Raw genomic sequence first — 16,813 nt, forward strand, 5'->3', positions numbered from 1 at the left:
AATTATAAAGAGTTTAAATGAAAAAATTTTCATTTGAAGGATCCTGCCTATCCTTAGCTCCGCTACCAACTCAACTAATTCTCAATGACATATAATCAATAAAAAAACTTTATTTGATTAAGTTCATAAGCAACAGCTGTAGCATCAGAATTTTCCCCATTAATAAGCTTAATTGCTTTTGTTTTTGCTTAATCTTAAACCAAATCCCAATTAGCTTCTCCAGGTTGTGATCTCAACCTGTCATTAACTTTATTTCTTCTCTATAAACTTTAATCCATCCACACTTCAGCCAACATATATTAAAATAATTATTAAAAACTTTAATGCCACACACACATATATTCATTGAAAGAATGCAGTAGATATATAATATAAAATATAAATTCACATGTAAAAAAAATAAAAGTTTAGAAGTAAAATAGAAGTTGGAAGTGATTTAATTATGATTTACAAATTTTCTATTATAATATTTGAATTGATAAGTTAATATATTTTAATTCTATTCAATAATTCAAATAAAAATATTATTTTACATTAATTATTATAATTAAAAATACAATATTTAAAAATTAATTAAATATTAAACGCATTTGATATATTTTTTAAAATAATATAACTGGGCTATTATAAATAAATAATCAAAGCAAAATAATACCCAATATGTTTGGGCTTAGTTCCTACTGTCTGCAAAAATAAAACAAAAATTGGGCTACATAGTTTGCCCACTAAAACTGATCATAAAAAGAAAATCGGAAAATGAAAAGACAAAGCAAGAAATAAATGCCCAGTCAATTCTAACAGCTGGACGCAATTAATATTCCACCTTTTCATGCTGACTCGTCACATCTGTTTCAGAGAATAACAGTTACCAAAAAATATTCTTCAATCTGTTATCATTTTCAAAAATCTCTTTTCTTCTGAAAGCTCTTCAGTCCGGATTTCTTGCCCATTCTTCCTCTAGCGCTCCTTCATTGCGTATCAGCTCGTCTCTAACTAGGTTTCTCTCTTCCCCTTTTGTTAATGTTTCTTTCGCCAGATTATGGGCTTGGTAATTTTTTGATTTTTGGATAAATTGGAAAAATGTTTCTTGAAATCGAGAACAATAACTTTGAATATCTTTGATAACTGCTCCAATAATCGATTTATCCCTATCTGACGCTTGACATTTTTTAATGACTGTCTTCGAATCCCCCATTATTGTAACTGATCTGAGACCCATTGCTAAGCCGAACTTGATTGCTTGTAGGCATGCTGATGCTTCTGCAAGAAACGAAGATGATATGTTGGAATGAAGGGTTGTTTTCAAGGCTCTTATCTCTCCCCTCCGGTTTCGTACAATGATTCCCGATGCCGATTTGTACCTGTTTGCGTCAAAAGATGCATCAAACTGTATAATGTCCTCCGTTTTCTCCTTCCTTTGTTCCTGTAGTCTGGTGATCTTCAAGGTGCGTTTTCCCTGTTCCACTGCTTCAAGTTCAGCTAAATAAGTCTGTATTTTCTGTACTAGATCTCTTCCTGATACAAACTTTTTTTCATGCACCATTTGATTTCGTGAGTTCCATATGACCTATAAAGCACAGCAAAACACCTGAAACTGTTCCTTGGTTACTTTTTCGAAGACCCAAGTAAGCCATGTCCTGGTATTTTGATCTCGATATGTTGTAACCCATGACATATTAATATTTTGCCAAACTTCATTACTTATAGGGCATTGCTGGAAGATATGGAGACTGTTCTCTTCCCCGGAGTCACATCGAGGGCATCTCACATTTGTGGTCAATCGTTTACATCGTAGGTTAACTAGTGTAGGAATATAGTTCCAGGATATCCTCCATGCCAAAAGTAGAATTTTTGTTGGAATTTGTAAACTCCATAATTTTCTGTAGAAGTCCTTGAAGTCGGTCTGTAATAAATTACTAGGATCTGGATTAGCTTCTTGTAATAGTTTGTAAGCACTCCGTACTGAGAATTCTCCGGATGGTTCTCCCTTCAAACGAGCAAGTCTTCGCTGCCTGTTTCTGCGAGTGGGATCTGTAAATTTTTTTACGCAATGTCCGTTTGAAAGGTACAAGTAACGACCTCCATTTTCCACGTCTTATTTATTCCATCAATTAAATCTGATACAGTTTCCAGATTTCCATTTTGATAATTGCTCTGCCATGAACTAGGTTCGATCCCTGGAATCCATCAATCTGACCAAATAGAAATGTTGTTTCCTTTCCCAACTCTCCAACTTAGCCCCTGAATGAGAAGTCCCTTTGCAGCCCAGATACTCTTCCAGGTTAGAAAAGGTAAATTCCCCAACTCTGCACTTAAAAAATCAGACTGTGGATAATATTTTGCTTTAAGAACCCTGGCTAAAAGTGAATTCGGATAATTAAAAAGACTCCAACCCTGTTTGGCAAGCAATGCAATATTAAACTGACTAAGATTACGAAAGCCCAAACCTTCATTTTCTTTTATACTGCAAATATTTTTCCATGAGCTCCAATGAATTACCCCTTTGCCATGTACCTTTTTCCACCAAAAATTAGCAATAATTGCATCCAGTTCGTCACATAAGGATTTTGGAAGTAAAAAGTAAGCCATTGAATGAGTCAGAATTGCTTGCAATACAACTTTGATAAAAACTTCTTTTCCACCGATAAAAATTTTGTGCTCCAATTGTCAATGCGCTGTTTTAGTCTGTCTTTAAAAACCTGAAAAGATATCTTTTTCTTCCATCCCACCATGTTCGGCAAACCTAGGTATCGTTCTGGCTCAATTGAGCTCTGAACTCCAAGCAAGTTAACAATCTGTCTTCTGCCTTCCTCAATTGTGTTTTTGCTGAAAATGATAGTTGATTTATCAAAATTCACACATTGACCCGAACATCTTTTATACTCACTTAATATTGCCTTTAGTGCATTAGCCCCTCTACATGTTGCCTCTTCTACCGACTTTGACACCCCTTCAAAAGTCCTGCATTTGTGGCATTTCTCATGAGACAGGAAAGGCCTTCACAAATTAGGAAAATAAACGGACTCAAAGGGTCCCCCTGTCAAAGACCCTTGATGGAGAGAAAGTCCTTCCAACGTTTCCATTAACCACAACTTTGTATGAAACAGTAGTCATGCATTTCATAATATTATCAATCCATCTTTGAGCGAATCCCATCTGAGACATTACCTCTTTAATAAAACTCCATTCAACCCTATCAAAAGCCTTACTCAAGTCTAGTTTTCCCGCCATATAACCCTTTTTCCCTACTCTTTTTTGCTTTAAAGAATGCATTATCTCGTAAGCTAGCAAAACATTATCTGAGATTAATCTTCCTGGCACAAAGGCACTTCGAGCACAATTAATGCTTTTATCAATCACCCCTTTAAATCAGTTTGCAATAGCTTTCACCATTATTTTATAAATAACATTGCATAAGCTAATGGGCCTAAACTGTGACATATTAGATGGATTATTGATTTTTGGAATGAGCACAATGAGTTTTATTAATTGAACTAACCTTTATATCCCTTTGAAGACAATAAGAAACAACATCCTCTCTAATAAAATGCCAACACTTTTGATAAAAGATAGCTGGGATTAGGGGTGTTCATTCGGTTAATCGACCCGAAATTGCTATAATCGAATTAAACGACCTTTCAAAATTTAATTGTTAATCTAATCGAATTTTTTTGGTTAATATGGTCGGTTAATCGAATTAACTGAAAATTATGTGTTTTTTATTTTTGGTTAAAAATTATCCGAATTACACGATTAATCGAATTAATTGAATTACCCGAAAATTACCTAAATTATTCGAAAATTACCCAAAAAGTTTGGTGTTGAGCTTGAGAAAAAATTGGGCTGGGTTTAATTTGACCTATTTTAGGCCCTACCATGCAAAATTTGGTTTACCTGATTTTTTTCGGTTAACCGACCGGTTTCGAACTGATTTAACCGTTAACCGAAAAAATAAAAAGAAATTAACCGACCACCGGTTGAATTTTTTCGGTTAATTGATCGATTAATCGAACTTGGTCGGTTAACCGAAAAAAAATTGGGTTAATCGATTTATGCACAGCCCTAGCTGGGACATCTTCACTTGGCGCCTTTGTGGGTCTCATTTCACATAAAGCCTCTCGAATTTCCTCTTTTGTATAGTGCGCAGTAAGCTTTTTATTATCCTCCTCCTAAATACTTCGATTCATACCTGAAAGCAAGTAATCGAAATTTTCTTGATTCTCTGATGTAAATAAATTTTGAAAGTAGAATCTTGTTATTTCTTCCATTTCCTTTATATTGTCCGTATCCCTACCATGCTCGTTTTGTAAACTCTTGATCGTATTTTTCCTTCATCTCTGGGTTGCTTGGCTAATGGAAAAAGTTGTATTTTTGTCCCCTAATTTGAGCCAGTTCAGTCTAGCCCTTTGCTCCCAATATCTCTCATCCTTCTCAATCTCCATGTTTAGCTGAATCTTCGTGTCGATCATCTCCGCCATGTTAATATCATCCCTTTCCGCTTCAAGTAGCTCAGATAGCTTAGCCGTTAAATATTTCTTTTTCTCTTTTTTATTCTTTAGAATATTTCTTGCCCAATTTTCCAACCCTTTCTTCAAGAATTCCAATTTCTGCAAAAAATTTCCTGTCGACAACTTCCATAAATGTTCGGTTTGAACAACAAAAGAATCCTCCAAAAACCACCAATTTTTCATTCTGAATCTATTTTCATTCTGCTTTCTTATTTCCTTCTTTGTATCAATTAGAAGAGGACAATGATCAGAAAAAAAATGCACCAATTGTTGAACTTTTACTTCAGAGAACAAAGAAATCCATTCCTTATTTGCAACCCCTCTATCCAATCGTTCTTGTATATTTGTTTTTGGAAGGTTACCTCGTTCCTATGTGAACCATCTACCCAAATATCCCATATCATTCAATTGACATAATTCCAAAGTCTTTCGGAACATTTCCATCCTTCTCTCATCACGGGCCATACCTCCTTTCTTTTCAAAGCCATACATGATTTCATTGAAATCTCCACATACTAACCAATGATTATTCTCTCCATTATAGAGATTCTTCAAGATAGCCCATGAATCTTCCTTGTCTCGTGCATACGGAGTTCCATAAAACCCTGTAAATCGCCACATAACCTCCCTCTCATTATCATGAGCTAACACATCAATGTCTTTTAGAAAAACTTTTCAAAGAAATATTGACGTCATTCCTCCAGGCCAAACATAACCTTCCTTTAGTTCTCTCTGGATCCACCTCAATGCCATTCACAAAACCACATCTTCTTTGAACTCTTTCCATTTGAATTCTGCCAAGTTTTGTCTCCATAAAGAAGACTATGTGGGGGTCATAAGTTTTCAGCGCATGCCGAAGTCTTCTGAATGTCCGTGAACTCCCCAATCCACTGACATTCCAACTTATGATTTTCATAAAGCCCAGTCGGCTTGCCTCTTGGCAGCCGTCGATGTCAAGTGATTAAGGTTTATCAATCTCCTACTTCTTTCCGGAGAGATAATCCCCTCATTCGTTAATACAACATCATTCTCCTCTCTCGATCTTTTTTTACCTTCTTCTCCTGCTAAAGCCGCATCCTCCAAATCATGGTCCATCGCATCATGGGCTTGATCCGTCATTGGCTTACCCTGTTTTGCCCCATCACATAAGAAACTCCTTTTCAAATTAAAACCAGAACTGGATCAACTGTCTTCCTAAAGCTCTTCATGTGCTCCATTCTCTGTGGTTCCCTTGCAACTCTCCTGTTTCCCTCCTGAATTCCACCTGTAACCCCTTCCCCATCTTCTCGTAGCCAGACACTATTCATAGTCAAAGCTCTTCGGGATTGTGTTTTTATTGATAAGTTCCAGCTAGAGGTGTTCATAGGCCGGGCGGCTTGGCCCGGCCCGACGGCCCGCCCGAAATATGGGCTTGGGCAAAAAAATGAGGCCCGATTAAAAAACGGGCCGAGCCTCGGGCACAACTTTTTTGGCCTGGGCCTGGCTCGGCTCGAATAATAAATATTTTTATTTTTTTAATTTTAAAATACTTTTAACATACTTTTTTTAATTTTTTTAATTTTAAATTTTTTTTAAAATACTTTTTTAAATTTTTTTAATTTTAAAATATTTTAAAATTACTTTTTTTAATTTTTATTTTAATTTTTAAAATAAATATTTGGTATTTATTTAAAAACGGGCTGGGCCCGGGGTTATGAATTTTTTCTCGGGCCGAGCTTGGGCAAAATTCTAGGCCCATATTTCGGGCCGAGCCAGGCCCGGGCCTAGGACCCGGGTCGAAAATTTTTTCTGGGCCCGACCCGAACCTGGCCCGTCCCGACCCATGAACACCTCTACTACTGACATAAAATGTTGGGGATCGATGTTTGAACGTCTAGAGCAAGTCATAACTCACATGACACTGAACATCTTAAAAACCCCATTAATATATAATAAATGAAGCTTTGATAGGGACTCAATTCATGGTTAATTTAGGAATATTCTCATCAAATTATATCTAACCATGGACCCATTCATGACTATAGGCTGCTTTTGAGACATTAAATTCTTAAAAAAAGAAGGATATTTTGTGATTAAATTATGGAGGGTAAATTGTTTCACAAAGAGAGTGGTTGGAAATGTTTATTTCAACACAAGTCATTTAATAGTATTCTATGAGTTTATAGTTCAACTATTTATTTTTATGTTTTTTATTGTCATCAATTTTCAAAATCAATTATTAAATAACTCTTATTCCTTACATATTATTAATATATATAAATTCTAAATTGTAATTTATTGGTTGGAAGTTATTTTTAAAAAAAATATTTATATATATATCGTAGAAGCTAAATACCCTAGATTTCTTGGGATATACTGATAAGAAAAGATACTTAAAAAAATGGCCCCATATGTAGTAAGATGGGAGTCGGTTTGACTGGTCTTTGCAATGACCACTCCTTAAACTTGTTTAAATTTGAGGATTTTAAATATCATTAATTAACATAAAACATGAATTATTTGGTGTTATGTACGTAAAAAAACGCTAAGCAACTTATAAATGTTCAACTTTTAATTATTAAAAAATATTTGTATCTCAAATAACAGAAATATGGATGAGTTGAGAGGAAAGCGCGGGTCGAAAATCAGGGAAAACTTCTTATACGCCATTCCAGACATATAATAATATACCAAAATGACCCTTAATTTATCGTTTTATGAGCGGCGATGACGTGTAACAGTGTCCAGTTCCACTCGTGTGGCATGTTCGAGGTCAGAATCAATTGGTCAACAAAGTCTATGGGATGTGCACGTGCACTCTTGAGGATTTTATAAAATAACGATTGATTACTATGTCTTTTCATATAAAAAAAAAGAGGGAAAAAGGACCGTTGCCATGGAAGGCCTTTCTTTTTTATTATAGTTGTATGGATATACAAGACAGTAAAACTTTATATAAATATATACGAGGAAAAGATTTATTTATATTGATGTAAAATTGAAGTGATTTTATATTTTTTTTATAATTTTTTATATAATTAACATTTTACATTAGTATAAAATAAAAGTAGTTTTATACAATTGTCAGATATTTATACTTGAAATCAGTTTGATTGTTGAATTATTAAAATATTAATCATATTAAAAGTTATAGGATAATATAAAATTAAAATCTCTTTAATTTTACAGCAGGTGAATCTCTCTCTAATATATTAAAAATAATAAATAAAATTATTGGTTATTATGTTTAATATACTAATATTATTTTAACAAGTCGTTAAGTAATTTAAAGAAGCACTAAAACCTTGTGTTAGTAAAATGCTACTTTTATTGAATTTTGGAATCACCCCTTGATTTGAAAAGAATTAGTCTTAATTCAGATGAAGATAATGATACCAAAAACCAAAACTACATTAATAATAATATGAAATAACTTTATAAGCCCTCATTGCCAAAATCTTTCCTAATTCCCTAATTTGGGGAATTAGGGGCTGACAGTAATGGATTACACAGATTCCACTATAGTAGCAAATAATTGGTGCAGCATAGGTCTACCTAAGAACTGGTGGTCCGTTTGACTCGGTACCTTTGATTTGGCTTAGGACTGATTTTGGTAAGAATTTTTAATTTTTATAAATTTCGTCATGAATTTAAAAATAACTTTATTTAAGTTTAAGTATAAGAATATAAAATTATATTTTAATTTTTATTATTTTTTAACAATAAAACATCATTTGAGTTAATAGGTCAAGTCAAGCTCGAGCATCGAACACAATTTTATTTTATTTTTTAAAAATTGAGCCATGATCCGATTTGATTGATAGATACCTTGAGTTAGTCTAATTAAGAAATTGATAATTTTTTTTGATAAATTAATAATAATTTTTAAGGTACAGAAAAATGTTAGTGCCAAACTGAATTAATAAAATAGAAAATGAGAATATTGCCAAATACCACCATTTTATGCCAGCTTGTATGTAACGGGGAAGCTAGAAAAATTTTTGGGGCGAAATTTAATTGTATACTTTTACGACAGTAAAAATATAATTTTATCATTTTAATAGCCTATATCTTTATAATTCTTAAAGGATCAAATCAAATTTTTATTATTTTTGAAGGGGCTAAAATGCAATTTTACTATTACTCCTAATTTTAATAGTCTATATCTTTATAATTGTTATGTTGGCAGAGGGCTTCCTCCTAATTTCTTCAGTTTTTGTACAAGGGAAAAATTGAATATGAATACATATAACTTTTCACTCTTCTCCATATAGTCCAAAATGCATCTATAAAAGTAACTAGTATTAGGATAAGATTATTAATTTTATGAAAAGTTTTTCCATGAGTCCAACTGTTAATTTAAGTGTTAAATGCGAATTTATATTTGATGTGGAACATATTTAGATAATAAGGATCTAATTGTAAACATGTGCTATCTACTTTATGAACAATTTAGATTTGAATTTAGGAGGCTATTTTTGTAACCCATCATATTCAAACAATCCTTGCCATGAGTATGTATATATTTATAATTTGATTTATGTGTGTTAAATATGTTGTACGTCTAACGTTTAATGCACAAGATAATATCTAAGTTGAAAGGAGGACTTGATTAATATATTATTAATGTTTGAAGATTCAATTAGAATGTTTTGTAATTTAAAGTAGATGCGAAATCTAGGAATAAGATTTTGGAATAAAATGGAAATCTAGGAATAAGATTGGATGGAGATGCTCTTAATTAATTATTAACTTTATGAAAAGTTGATAAAGGGTACGGATGGATGTATAAAAAGAAAAAAATAATTTTGTTTTAGTTTAACTTGTAAAATCAAAGTTTTATTTATATAATTATAATACAATAAAATATTGAATTATAATTTATATTATAAAAAATAAATTTAACTATTGAGTGTCCTAATAGCATTATTAAAGGTTCCACTTTTACTTTTAAAAGTGAAAAAAATATCAACTATATGTTACATTCAATACAATATTTAGCTATAATAGTATAAATTTTAAAGAGTGTTTTTATTTTTATTTTCTTTTATAATTGAAGGAAAAGTGAAAGATGGTAGAAATTGAATCTAAATTATCATGATACACACAATAATCTTGCTTCAAAATATTGTTAGCATCTTTAAAGAGCTTCCTTAATATACTTGTGAGTAAAACTCTATTTGAAATTAATAAAAAATATGTTACTAATTTTTTTAAAAAATATTATTATTAATAGAAATCATAAACAATAAAATACAAAGACATGTCACATATTATAAATGATAAAATGATACATTGATGCACAGATGTCATGTCCATAGAATAATTTCAAAAAAAAAAAAGAAGAAAGAAAGAAAGAAAGAAAGAAGACAAACTAATAGTAACCGCAATACTATAAAAATTTAAAAATAAACCAGAGATGCGTCACATTGATTAAATTGTTGAAAATTGCATCCTAACTCCACCATCATTAGGCCAGCCTGACAACAATCTCTAGTTAGCCAAGAAACAATTGTCAAAATTAAGCACCAAGGGAACCAATTCATCTTCTTAGATTCCAATTTTACAAACACTATTACAGTGCTCTATCATGATAAAACCTTTTGAAAATGATTCTCATTAGATCTGACAACACGATGTTAGAACATAATAAAAATTAAAACCTAAAACCACTATTGCTTTGAGAAAAAAAATAAAAATGTGAAATTGTAGACAAAACTCACGATAATGGAAATTGAAATTGAAAAGAATAATGTTTAAGAACCCGTGATGAACATCCGAAAGTTGAGCCGCTATCAAAAGTAAAAATTTAATTTAAAAAAATGCAAATATTTTCGTATTTAAATACACCATTTTTGTCAAATTCCACAAACATACTTACCAAATTGGAAAAGACAATATTTAAGAATTTCTTTTTTTAATCATTTAAATATGTCTCTATTTCATCAAAATGTGAGTGAATTTATACAAATACATGAAACCAAAACCGGACTCTTAATCAATAAATTTTATTGGATTAGCAAAAGAAAAAAAATCCAATAAGAATATATAAAAATATTATATGACTAAAAATAGAGTTTTATATATATAAAAAGAAATTTCGTAAAGGATTGCTGATAAATTTGAAGTATAAACTTATTGAAAGTCAGCTTTTAATTAAAGATTATTATATGAATTAAAGCTTTTGATGACTTTAAAGTTGATTATGATGATGGTATAGCAAATTATTAATAATAATGTACATTACATAAAGGCTTAATAGCATTGTAATAGTGGCCACTCAAAGATCATGTGAGTACATGTTCGAAAAGAAGTGCAAAAAAGAGACTTGAAAACTGTATTGTTTCCATACTTCTCATCTCATTGTCTTAAAAAAGAGGTCATTCCTTTTAACCTCGAAGAACTTTAATGATAGCATATCATTTAACACTAAAAAAACCAATAAGGGGAATTAATTAATTAAGAAAGTTGTAGTTTGTACACTTTCCGATACCAACACATAGTTCAGGGTTGAATGTCTCCAGATTTAGAACGCTAAAATAAGTTGAAAAATCTAGGAATTGAACAAAAATACTCTTTATATTAAAGAGTGACCCTGCATTCTATCGCTCGATTATATTCATAAGTGAATGAGCGAAATTAAATATTTGAGTTCACACTTAAAATCATCAAAAAGCTCAAGTCAGCTATCACTAAAACCCTAAAGGAGTCATTTGCTCATGACATAATGAGATTAGGCTTGAAAAATCTCATAAATGATCCTTACTGTTGGAAGCCTTGTATGTTTGCACGACCTCCCTCCTTATTCCTTCTTGAAGCAACAAGAACCTTGTATAAGCTTCTATCAGCTCAAGTCATTGAGCATAATGGAGCAAATTTACTAATAGGGAATAGCGGTTAGATTGGGGCACAAAGCCCTGGTAGCTTTAGGCAGATGTCACAAAATCTATAAATACCTAACAACATAACATTGACTAGGTATGACCAACTCTTTAAAAACTCTACACTGTTTTAGCTTTTATTCTCAATGTTCTCTAACTTAAGCATCCGAGAGTGCTCTGGATGACAAACTCCAGCACCCTTGACCCGTTTTTTGTCTTACAGATCATTTAGAGCATCTACCCAGCCTAATTGGGATCACCTAAAGGATTAGTGTTGTTTGAAGGATTTCTTTAAACAAAAGCCATGGATTCTGCTAAGCAACCTAGTTTAACCATCACATATACTTCGATCATTGAGTTGAGACTATCATTCCAAAAAACCACCATCCAGTCACTTATAACTAAAAGAGCACAATTCGGTTTGCTTTCTGTCCAACTTGATGTCCCAACTGATGTCTAGACATAAGTTCAAACAAGATAGTTTAATAGCAGTTTATAGACGAAAAGTAAAGCAAGGAAAGAAATCAATACACAATATTTGTTAATGCAAGTCGGATCAACAATCCTACTCTACAGAGCCTTCCTGTGAATGATTTTATTCAACAATCGTCCATATCACCAATTGGCTTAAACCCAACCTATCCTTACACAAGAAGTAATTAAAGCCCCAACAATGATTTAGTGGTGTTAGAAACAGTGGTTTCAAAACTTCATTTTCCAACAATCGTGTTAGTAAATTTTATTATTTTATTAATTGGTCAGTCAATCCCAGTACAAGTGGTTTGAACCTAAAGTTAGTGGTTTTGAAAAATGAGGTATCAGGATCTTGTTTTCGTAAACCGAGCTCGTAAATATTTTTATTAAATATTTACAAAGTTGTTATATAGATGAATTGAATTTTGGTCCAGAAATTTTAGTGATTGGATGATTAATTAAGATATCAGGACTAAATTGTAAAAATGGAAAAAATTAATCGCTATTGAAATTTTATTTGCTAAAATGCTTAGTTAATAAACGTTTAAGGGCCTAAGTGACAATTGGACCACTTTAATAAGATGGTGGACGGTTTGTGCCTATTTAAAAGATTTTAAATGTTAAAAAATATATTTAGTTATTAATAATATATGTTAAAATGAAAAATAATAAAAACATCATCATCATTTACCTTTCTTCACCATTTCTTCAACAAGAAAAACACACAAGGTAGCCATTTTAGAAGCTTGAGGTTCAGACATGCCCGTTTTTCATAATTTTTATGTTTTTGAGATCGTTGCTACTAGGTCTAGTTGACTCGTATTTTCGTTTTTAAAATTGTTAAATATTTCTAAAGTTTATATTGATGAAAATTGAAATTTTTGATGTTTAATAGTTTGATTATAAGCTTAGATATGTTTAAAGACTAATTTGTTAAGTAAATTTTGTTAGTTTTGTGTTAAGGACCAAATAGTAATAATGTAAAATTTTTCATAAAATTTCTATAAATCTTGATTGTAGAGGGCTGCATAAGGATAAAATTAAATCAGATTGAAAATCATATTTTAATTGTAAAATATATAATAGTTTCGGTTTTAGGGACTAAATTGAATAAAATGCAAAAATTTAGGGAAATTATGGAAAATGATAATAAGATATCATATGTATTAAATAAGTTGTTATAAGGTACTTATAATTGATAATTGGAAATAAATTACTGTATAGATCAAGAATTAGTGGATAATCGAGGAAAAGGAAAAAATTACGTATTAGTCCCTAACACTCCTTTTTTTGCTATTTGCTCCTGATAAGTTCATACGATATAATTATGTGATTTTATATATTGTTTGTGATTGAATTATAAAATGATTATGTTTGAATGTATATTTTAAATTGATCACAATTTGGTGCAAAAAATGTGAAAAAAGGGCTACATTGAAAAATTGTGGTGACTACGGATAAGTATACAATATTGAATGATGGTAAAATTTATTATACGAGTGTATGATTTATGCAGGGTGATGTTAGAATGTTAAAAAATACATGTATATATATTGTTATGATATCAAGTAAACGAAATTAATGTTTTGTGATTGTATCTTGAATTATGATTGGAATAGTACAAAACGTGAGTAAAGGCATGAATTGTATTAAATACTTCGATATGTTAAAAGAGCCCGTATGAACGTAGGAATAGATACAATTGGCATGCCAATAGGGTTGATTGCGTGCTTGTACAAGATATGTGTAAAAGATGATACAGAGTAAAAGATTTGATGGAGATATCACAATTTACATCAAAATCTTGCAATTGTTGCAGATTATTGAGTTTTGTCTCTACGGAGACTTTGGTGTGGTGAAGGGATGATATAATACATGACATGTAACAGTGCCTAAGGGCTTTGCATTATGGTGCACTGATGTGGTGTGTTATCACTCTTTTGAGCTATTTGGTGTGGTGGAGGGATGGTATATTACATGATACGATATTGTGCCTACAGGCTTTGCACTATGGTGCCTCGGTGTGGTGTAGTTAACGCTCTATTGAGCTACATGCTGTGGTGTAGTTACCCGCATATCTGTATCTTATTATTTTAGTTCATCGGGCTGAATATTGAAAAGAAATGGTACTTGATTGTGAATATGAATTGATATGATTAATTGATTAATATGTTGGATCTTCCCTATTGAATAATATGAAAATGTGTCATACTGAATGATTGAGAGGTTATACGATTGATACTTGAAATGCTCACCTTGTTGTTGTAAATGTCTTGATAGGAAATTGTATTAAATTAGTTATATTTGTTTACTTAATTGTGAACTGAGGTAAGAGTTTTGTTTAAGAACCTATAAACTAAGCATGTTAATGCTTGCCTCGTTTCATATTTTTTCTTGTACTTACTCATTTGTGGAACTTGGTTATCGAATTACTTTCAGGGCTCACACTATTCAACATCGCTTTTGGTAGACTTTCGTTTCATTTTAACCGACTATAAGTGACATGTAATAGGTGTAAATATGTTTTTATGTGTTGAGGATTAAAACTTATAAACTTGCCCATTTTGATATGATTATATGTGTGATGTGTAAAAGCAAAGTTGATGATGTTGTTTTGGATAGTTGAGTTACACCTATGCTTACATGATGTGAAGATGGGTGTGATTAAATTGAATGTGTTATAGTGACTTGAAATAAGGTTAATATGATGATTGTATGGGCAATGTATGAATGTATTGATTTAGCTTTGTAACGACCTGGAAGTCAATGGTGTCGAAAAATGTGGTTTCAAAACCCCGATATCATAAATTGGACTCGTAAATATTTTTATTAAATATTTACAGAGTTATATTAGAAGCGAATTGAATTTTGGTTAGGTAATTTCGTTGAATTAATGCTTAATTTAAGTACAACGACGAAATCGCATAATTGGTAAAAATATAAATTACTATGGAATTATAATTAGACTTAAATAAAGGGGTTAAAATAGTAAATATGCCCAAAATTTTTAATGCATGGCCGGTTAATGAAATATGTATGTATGTTATATTATTTATAATAGTTAAATTAAATTATAAAATGTTGGTGGATGGAAAGAGAAAACATTTTTCTCTTTTCAACTTCATCAGTTAGAAACCAATGAGAAAGGGGAGAAGCACGCATAACCTGAGGGCTTATTTTTCAAGCTTAAATTTGGTTAGTTCAATTTAGTATTTTTATCGTAATTTTTATATTTTCGGAATCCCGATAATATAAGCTAATCGACTCCTGTTAAAATTTTTGTTATTGTTAAAGAATTAAGAACTTGCCATTTTTAGATAGTTAAAGCTTTTGGTGATATTTTGATAGATTTTAAGCTTAGAATTGATAAAGGATTAAATTGTAAAGTCAATTGATTATTTTGTGCAATAGGGACTAAATTGCACAAATTTCAAAATTTTGGAGTAGAAATGAGAATTAGGGAGTTAAATTAAACTTAGAGTGAAATTGGAATAAAAATTGGAGGTTAAATTTGAAAGTTATGTTAGTCCCAATTTTAGGGACTAAATTGAATAAAATGAAAAAGTTGCAAAATTAGAAATCTGAATGTGGAAATGGTTGTACATTAATAATTTGATGTGTAGTTTTTAATCCATAGCTAACATCGACTTGGATTTCTCGAAAAAGAAAAGAAAAGACAAAGTTGTCGACAAATAGTTCGGAGTTTACGGTTTGTGTTTCTATAACCCGGACTAACTTATAAGTGCTGCATTTCGATTTGGTCGTGCATGGTAAGAATGCAAGGTGAGGTTCCTTGATTAATTGAGATGAATTGAATTGATTGATGATTATAGGGATTAAGTTGATTATATGTGAAAACATGTATATATTTATATAAATATGGAAATTAAATACAAAATGAGATATTTGATGTTTCCATATTTTTGAATGAATGAGCTCATGATAAATTTGATGTGAATTGATTTATTGAATGATATTGAAAAATGAATTGAATACCCTATTCATTGTTTGGGTAGAGTCGAATATAGTTGGCATGTCATAGGATATGAATAGTTCAAGGTTACTTCGACTACGAGTCAATGAGGCATTGGGTGCCAATTTGCTTCAAATTAACCAAAAAATAGAGAGAGAATTTATTCTTAACCATTACATATTTTTTTCCGGAATACTAATTATATCGGTTTCTATTAAGAAGAGAGAATATTCGTTTTCACTCTTAAAGGAGAGAAAACTTTTTCTAATTCTGTGTTTTGATTCAATTGGTTTGAACCCACACTTGAAGCAGTTCGTGGCATTAGAATAGTGAAGAAGATCGTTTGGTTGAAAACCGGGTACAAAGAACCTCCGCTAAGCCAAAAACACATGTACGAATTTGGTTAAGGTTTATTGCTTTAAATATCACAAATGGGGTAGATTTTCAAAATTTAATTTCCCGCTGTGCAAGAAAACCATTTTCAAACCGGTATTTTTCCAACAATTTGTACCAGAGCTAGGTTGTGCTATGTTTATGGTGTAAATCAAGACCGACTCTTTCTTTTAATATTGTTTTATTAATTTTTGATAAGTTGTGACATTCTTATAATTATTCGTATGTTTTGGGGGAATGTATGTGAATGAATGTAATATTATATATATTTGTTATATAATTGTTATTTTTGTCAAGGTTGTGGTTATTAGGAAATAGACAGTGGACTATCATCTCCACACGTACGATTACTTTTTAGTTATAGAATTCTTGTGAGCTCAAAACAAACATAGGATATAAATGTAATTTTTTTGAAAAAGAGTCTATGACGAGAAGACGATAGAGCAATGTCAGTTGAAGACAAAAGAAATGCCTTGTGGAGAAAAACTATGTAATATATTTTTTTGATTTTTCATTTATTTTCTAGAAATAAAATCATAGAAACCTTGGCTGATAATTTTATTTTATTGCCAATCTCTTTATATATCTGTTTAATAATTATTTAT

General features: G+C 31.2%; 1 long non-coding RNA gene across 3 annotated transcripts; it reads left to right on the forward strand.

The window, feature by feature from the left end:
• Window positions 1-772: 772 nt before the first annotated feature.
• LOC107915081 (uncharacterized) lies at window positions 773-7,510 on the forward strand. Of its 3 annotated transcripts, none has more exons than XR_001689188.2 (5): window positions 777-997; window positions 1,247-1,625; window positions 1,708-2,065; window positions 2,169-2,291; window positions 7,095-7,510. It is a non-coding gene; the product is annotated as an uncharacterized lncRNA (long non-coding RNA). The 3 variants fall into 3 exon arrangements; XR_005917466.1 differs by having other exon boundaries at window positions 7,229-7,510; XR_001689187.2 differs by lacking the exon at window positions 7,095-7,510 and having other exon boundaries at window positions 773-997; window positions 2,169-2,439.
• Window positions 7,511-16,813: the final 9,303 nt, after the last annotated feature.

The sequence above is a fragment of the Gossypium hirsutum genome, chromosome D08 (assembly GCF_007990345.1).
Source record: "Gossypium hirsutum isolate 1008001.06 chromosome D08, Gossypium_hirsutum_v2.1, whole genome shotgun sequence".
NCBI classification, from domain to species: domain Eukaryota; kingdom Viridiplantae; phylum Streptophyta; class Magnoliopsida; order Malvales; family Malvaceae; genus Gossypium; species Gossypium hirsutum.